Raw genomic sequence first — 8350 nt, 5'->3', positions numbered from 1 at the left:
AAGCATTGAACCCTCACTGATGGTGTATGTGCACTCTAATCTCTCTAGTGTATAGGGTAATCACTCTATCCTTCTCTAATCATGCTTTCTAAACTTTATTCTTCACCTAGCCAATCAATAATATTTAATGTACCAATGCCAACATCATGAGGTCTTTTCAAGGTTGTAATGGGGCTAAGGTAAGGGTAAGGGTATATATATAAGGCTAAGTGAGCTAAAATATGAATCTTTAACTAACCTAAGCTCTCACCTAGTATACATACACTTTATATAACTCTAGAATCATGCCTAGCTACCCATAATTTCTCACTTTGCATTACATACTCATGTGTCAAATTTTCTTTTAATTTTTATCACATATGCATTGACCTTTAATTAAACTTAGCATTGGGGTAATTTTGTCCCCTTATTTATTTATATATTTATGGAATATTATTTATTTATTTATTTATTTATTTATTTATTTTTTTAAATAAACATAGCTTATCAATGCTCATGGATTTTTAATTTTTCTAGTTTCACATGAGTAGATACCCAAATTTCCATTATTTTATCTTGACACATTCCCTTATTAACCCTTATTCCCACAATCTTTCCATACTTAATTAATACACAATTTCTATATTAAGCTAACCAAAGATTCAATTAGGATATTTAATTGTTTTTTCGCTTAAGGCTAGTAATGTGGTAAAATATAGAACAAATGGGATTAAAAGGCTCAAAGTGGCTAACAAAGGTAATTTAAAGGTTAGGCTTATTTGGGATAAGTGAGCTAAACAAATAATGGCCTCAATCATATGCATGCATATAACACATTAAACATTAGACATATAGGATGAAACAAAATATAAATTACAATCATAGAGAAGTAAACACACAAGAGTAAAATGTTTATGGTTAAATAGTGTAACCATATAAATAAGCTCAAAAATCTCACGAATTGTGTGTTCTTTATCTTAAAACCATGTTCCAATTACAACTTTAAACAAATTTAACACAAAAATTTTGATTTAAATTAATGAAAATTTTCAAAAATAGGGTCTTAAAAAGAAACTCATTATATTTTAACCAAATAGAACATGCATGCAAATAACCTATTATTAAACAATCTATCCTATCCTAATCAAAGGAAAAAATAACTAATTATCCTACTTTATTGATGTTAGGGAAGAAAAGTTACCTCTGGAAGTCAGGTACTGATCGACCTCCCCACACTTAAGGCTTTGTACCATCCTCGGTGCCATCTGTTAGGAACAAAGGGGAGCTGGTAGCAGTAGCTCCACAGTCGGAACCGTCAGTAGCTCTTTGAGGTATTTGAATCAGCGCTGGTTGCGGCGCTCTCGTAGCTCCGCTTTCTGTACTTACCGGTCCAACCTCTCTAGGATCTGATGGAGCAACTGACTTGTTGAAGGTGCTTGTGGTGTGGAAGGAGGAATGTCTTCAGCCTGTTCTGCAGGTTGGCTGGTAGTGGCTGCTGGAGGTCTGATATATTTTCCATTAGGGATGTATCGATCACTCCGTGGAAGCATTGCTCTGGTGTCCCCAGTCCTGTAGGAGACGCCGGCTGCTGAGACGAGATCGGAGACCAAGGCGGGAAAAGGTAAGTTGCCCACAATTTGTACGTGTCCCATGGCATTCTGGATGTGTCTTGGTAGGTTTAGAGGCTGGTCTGTAATGATACACCAGAGTAGAACAGCCATGTCTGCAGTGAAAGAGGACTCATGAGTGCTCGGAAAGATGTAATGGGACATAATCTGTGCCCATACTCGAGCTTCTAAGGTAAGTGTGAAAGCTGATATTCCCTTAGGGTGGGAGCGATGGTATCCATAAATCCATCTGCTGCCAGGTTGTGCGATAACTCTGAGAACGGCGTCCCAGTCAAATTGGTATGTCTGGCGCCTAAGTGCGGCTACTTGAAATGCATCCAGTCCTTCTGGAGCAAGGGGAAGATCTAAAGCTTGTTGAATGTTCCTCTTCTGTAATGGAGACTTACTTCTGACAGACATAGACAGACTGCAGGGTTGGCAAGTGAAAGTTGGAGTAGAATTCAACTACCCATGATAGATTAACCTGTCGTGGTTGTCTCTGTAAGAATCCCCATTGTCTTCACTCAATGCGGGACTCAACAAATTCAGTAATTTGGGTTGGGAAGATGAGAAGGTGCTCATTGTTATAGTTCCTTTCCGCTAGAATGGGGAACATCTGCTCACAGTAGCAGTTAGTGAACCACGCAGCGTCCTTTGCTGGAAAAGCTTTTTAGTTTTCATTGACCTTGATGATCCTCTTGATTCGTTTTGTTGAGGGCTTAACCGCTGTTGAAGATGGCTCTGCCACCAAGGCACGTTTTGTTCCTCTCCTTGCCGGTGGTTTGGGAGTAGCTTTCTCTTTACCTTTCTTGGTGGCCATCTTGAAAAGAAAAGAGTAAGGACTTTAAAACTTCAAGGGTTAGAGCAAGGAAGAGAGCTGGATATGTGATAATCAATGCACGGTAAAGAAGGATGTCGTTATCACATGGTCATGACTACATGTAAAAGTTCATCAATGGCAATAAAACAAGTGCATGTAAGGACAATTAAATGCAAGACGTTTATTGGCATGCTGGCAAAGGCATGAGTAGCATAGATCAAGCATTCAACGTCCAAGTTAGATTACCAAGTCTGTCAAACTAACAATCTTTTTGTATTGACAATTATATTTAATTAATAAAATATAAAAGGGGTTTTGTGAAAAACAGGCCTTAAAGTAGTAGGATAACATAAAAATAGTGCATGATGCCATACGGGCTTTTTCACAAACACTTAGCATGCATGGTAAATAGGTTATTGAAAGTATTAAATTGAACATGCAAGCAACCCTATAAAAAGTAATATATAATTGTCAAATAATTTCTTAATAATCCACAAGCAAAATATAGAAAATAAAGACCCAAATAAATTTTTAACACCAATAAAAAGGGTTTTTTTAAAAAAAAGGAAAAAGAAAACATAGACAATGAAAGTAAAAAGAAAAAAAGAAGAAAACATAAAAATAAGAATAAGAATAGAAAAGTAAAGAGGGAAGAAGGAAAGAAAAACCTTGATAATGGTGGTGAAAAAAGAGGAAGTAGAAAGTGAGAAAGAAAGAAGGAGGAAGAAGGGAGAAGAAAGAAATAAGAAGGGATAAGAAAAATTAGGATTTGGGGAAGAAAAGACAAGATGTTTGGCTGATCTGGATAAGCTGTGCACCGCACGTGACGCAGACGCGTGAGTGATGCGGTCGCGTGGTGTGCGGTGTTTTCAAGTGTCGCGAACGCGTAGGTCACGCGGTCGCGTGAGTTGATGTGTGCTATTGGCGCGAGAGCAGCCTCGCGTTCACGCAACTCTCTGTGTGAAACTCATTTTGCCAAAATTTAGGGTGATGCGTTCGCGTGGTTGACACGATCGCGTGAATGGCCATATTTTGAAAACGACGCGTTCGCGTGGTGGAGCTTGTGCTTCTAGCATGGTTCCAGCCCCGTTCCATTACAACTTACTGCCATACACCCGTTTACGTCGATTTTATAGGGCCAAGCGTTCGCGTGGGTGACGCGGATGCGTGGGAGGCTCTTTTTCAGAATGACGTGGACGCGTTATTGACGCGGTCGCGTGGGCATAGTTGTGCCTAAGGCACGCCTCCAGCCACGCTCTCACGTGACTTTTTGTTTAATTTTCTTTTCTTCCCAATGCACTTGTGACGCGGACGCGTCAGCAACGCTTACACGTCGCGTGCGTGTTTTTTTATATGCAAAAATGCAGAATGCAATGCTAATGCAGATGTTATGAATGATTCCAGGTTCAATGAAATAAAATAAAATAAAATTCAAAAACAAATAAAAATAAATAAAACTATAATTGAAAAAGGAATGATCATACCATGGTGGGTTGTCTCCCACCTAGCACTTTTAGTTATAGTCCTTAAGTTGGGACATTTGGCGAGCTCCTTGTCATGGTGGCTTATGCTTGAACTCATCCTGAAACTTCCACCAATGCTTGGACTTCCAATAAGCTCTATCAACACCAAGTAAATTTCTCATGCTTTGATGGAGTTCTTCACAAGCCTTGAGCTCCCAAATTTGATCCTTATATATGCCTGGATCCCAAATCTTGTTTCTACACCTGTCTTGAAGTGGATCATCATTGTTCCAATCGGGTGGCAAGCAGTCTGAATTCTCTATGGAGTACCAAACTCTTCTTTTGGATCTAACCAAATTATCACCAATTGAGTCCTTACATCTGACTCTTGAAATATCAACCTTGATGAGCCTTGATTTACAACTCCAACCACTGAACAGTCTCCTCTTACGCTTTATACCACAAAGCTTCCTGAGTTGGCCGTCCGTTTCAAGAATACTGTACTCAAGTGGGATAGGAAAACAAACAGAGATACGTTTTACACACTCAAGTGAAGGAGTAGACGACAACCTAGGTGGAGAAGTCTCCAACGTTCTTGACAAAGCATACTCAACTCCCGTCTGCCCTTTTCTAAGGATTTCCGCTTCCACATTATTCTCAAACTCAATCAGAGAAGAGTCATCATATTCAAGGAGTTCAATTGTGGATGTAGATTTATTACTAGGAGGACTTGATGCATGATTTTTGTCACCAAAGGAACTTACTTCTTGATCTATCCCATCCAAGTCTTCATAAGGAATATGCAATGAAGGTTGTGCATTGGCCTTCTTGACATCCATTTCGATCTTATTGGAGGAGTACTCTACAATTCCAGATTCTCATGGAGGTTCAACATCTCCTAAATCTTCAACCACTTCTTCCTCTGCAACTATTATGGCTTCCTCCACTTGTTCCAATACAAAGCCATGTTCCTCATTGTCCACCGGAGTTTCTAGCATCTCCTTCATGCTACGCTCTTCTTTTGATTCTCCACATGTAGCTATGGGAGTACTTTGAGTGTTCAAATATTGGGAAGCTAATCGGTTTACTATCTCGCTCAAGGCAGTCACGAATTCTAGTACTTCTTGTTTTATCTCTCTTTGTCCTTGAAAAAGAACACCAATAGCGTCATGCATTGAAGGTTGAGGTGGATGTGAGGGCTCATTATTTGGGAGGAAAGGTTCATGATAAGAGGGTGGTTCATCATAAGAATGTGGTGGTTCATCACTCTCCATCTTTTCCACTTGTTGCACCGCACACTTCAATTCCTTGTTCTCAAGTTAAGATTCTTTAGCCATGAAAGCTTCGGGTGCTATTCGGTTTACCGCTCGGTCCAACTGACGCAGGGTTGCTTGAAATTGATCTATTGTTTCCTTGAGACGATCCCTTGACTCTTGTTCTGCTTGGATATCATAAGTAGGATCATAAGGCTCTTGGATTGATGGATATGGATGTGGTGTATATGGAGGTGGTGGTTTTAAGTATGGCTCATAGGGTGGTTGGTATGGTGGATATGGGTTAGGGTCATATGGGAGTGTTTGGTTGTAGGGGGCTTGTGAGTATGGTGGTCCAAAGGTAGGTTGGGGAGGTAGTTCATAAGCATATGATGGTGGTTGTTGATAATCAAAAGAGTGCTCACCATAGCCATTGCCTTGATATGCATCACAGAATGGTTGTTGATAGTCCATTGGAGGTGGTTGTTGCCAAGAGAGTTGATCAAATCCTTGTGGCTCCTCCCATCTTTGATTGTTCCATCCTTGATGCATGTTCTCCTTATAGCATCCATTTCCTACAACAACATTGGAACCAAACTCATAGCGACAGGGGTGAGAATTCATAGTAGCTAATAAAAATTAAAAACAAAAACAAATAAACAAGCAAAAGAAAAAAATATTTACAATAACCAATAATAAGGCACACGTTTGCAAGTCCACGGCAATGACGCCATTTTTGACGATCAGATTTTCTATCGATAAAGAAATTCACAAATATAATCACATTGTAATTATAGTTTCTAAACCAACAGAGAATCCTTTCGTGCAAAAGTTTTGGTCGTCACAAGTAACAAAACCCAATAAAATTTATAACCGAAGTATTTAAACCTCGGGTCGTCTTCTCAAGAAATTGCAGAGAGGTGTGTTTTATTATTGGTTATGAAAAAGTATCTTTTGGATTTTTTGAAAGGTTTGAACAAGGAATTTAGATGGCAAGAAAATAAATTAATAACTAGAAAAACTCTTGGCAAGGTAAGAGAACTGAAAATTCCATCCTAGTTATCCTTATCAGTTGTGATGAGAATTGTTTATTGCTCCCACTTGGTCAACCTCTAACTATGAAGGTAGGTTAAGTGGATAAATCAATTTGATTCCTCAAGTCCTAGTCAATTCCTAAGAAAAGACTAGAGTTAGGAAAATTCAAATCAATCAGCAAAGAATTTCAATTTTCAATCATCAGCTGAGTTTGATAAGTCAAGTATCACCAATTACTCAACCAAAGCTAAGAGTGTAAAAAGCTAAATAAAAATCATATATCTGAAATACCTCAAATTGCATTAATAAAAGAAATCAAATCTAACATGGAAAAGTTCATAAATTAAATTGGGAAAATAAATAAAAGGAACATTAAACCTGGAAATTGAGAAGAAGAAATCCTAAATCCTTTAAGAGGAACCATAATCCTAAATCCTAAGAGAGAGGAGAGAGCCTCTCTCTCTCTAAAACTACATCTAAAAACTAAAATTGTGAATTATGAATGTATGTTGTGTATGAATTGTTAAATGAATGGATGGATTCCCCCACTTTATAGCCTCTAATCTGTGTTTTCTGGGCTTGGATTTGGACTGAAAAGGGTCCAGAAATCGCTCCCAACAGTTTTTGTAAATTCTGCAGATCGCGCATGTCACGCGTACGCGTCATCCACGCGATCGCATCATCTAGCGTTTTTCCTCGCCATGCGTACGCGTCGTCCACGCGTTTGCGTCATCCGTGCAGATTTCAATCCGTGCGTTAGCGTCAGGCACGCAAACGCGTCACTGCAATTTTTTCCATTTCGCGCGATTGCATTAGCCATGCGTCCGCGTCAGTGTTTGCTGGTCATCTCCTTGATTTCTTTGTTCCTTCCATTTTGCAAGCTTCCTCTCCATTCTCTAAGCCATTCCTACCCTATGAAACCTGAAACACTTAACACACAGATCACGACATCGAATGGTATAAAAGAGAATTAAAATACACAATAAAAATATCTCTAGGAAGCAAGTTTACAACCATAGAACAACTTTGGGAAGAAATTGTAATATCATGCTAATCGTATGAATAAGTGGGTGAAAACTTGATAAAACCACTCAACTAAACACAATATAAATCATAAAATAATGGTTTATCAGAGATCATAATGTATTCTTTACTCATTCGTTCTCTTTCTCTCTCCCTCTCTCTCTTGTATTTAAGGTATAACTTTTGTAATTTATTTAATTTTTATTCTTTTATCTCTACTTATATATTTCATTTTTTTTATATTTTTAAAATTTTTTTGTCTATTTTAGTTGCTCATTATTAGACGCATATTTTTTTCCTTTTACCTTTTGATTAACAAAAAAGATGTGTCTTTTTTTACGGTGTTTTTAAATAATCTTATTATAATTTTATTTTATAATATTTTTTTTGTCATGTGTACTTCATGTGTTTAAGGAGTTCACTTAAAGTTATAATATGATATACAAAATTATAGTATAATTTATAGTATGCTAAAATATCAGGGCATTATCGTATAGATATTTTTGAATTTGTCTATTAAAGTCAATCATATAGGATCATGAAAATTATGCAATTATGTAATTATTTATTTTTTTATATAATTATTGTATTTGTCATTTACATTAATGAGACTATTTTCATTATTAGTATTTATAAATATACTATTATCTGTATAATTAATTGAATCATCTTATTCGCTTAAGTTTAATTCTATTAAACTCATTATTCGTCATCGCTATTTCTATTTTTAAAGATTTTTTTCTAATATTATTTAACAATTATAATAACATAATAATAGTTAAAAAAAGACAGAACAAACAATTTTTTAATGTGAAAATAGGACAAAAAGAATAAATTTATTTAATAATTTTTTTATAATATATATGTTTCTTTTTTATAGATAATTATTGTAAGGGATCAAAAACTCTAACAATTATTAAGAATAAATGATCGTTATAAAAACAATGATATGCAAATAAACCATGCCAAATATAATGTACAACTTAAAAGGCGATAATATTAGGGAGACAAATAAAATAGCCAGATCTTGCCTTATTTAACATTTATTAATTGCTATGCTAAATAAAGCAAGTTATGGCTGTTTTTGCTTGATTATCTTTGGTTACCAAATATTTTTATAAAAATTATTTATAAAAGAATATAGTTTATAATATTTTTTTATTATTTATT

This window comes from Arachis duranensis, chromosome 1, assembly GCF_000817695.3.
Source record: "Arachis duranensis cultivar V14167 chromosome 1, aradu.V14167.gnm2.J7QH, whole genome shotgun sequence".
NCBI classification, from domain to species: domain Eukaryota; kingdom Viridiplantae; phylum Streptophyta; class Magnoliopsida; order Fabales; family Fabaceae; genus Arachis; species Arachis duranensis.
The sequence above is the reverse complement of the archived record's forward strand: the minus strand, read 5'-3'. Positions refer to the sequence as shown.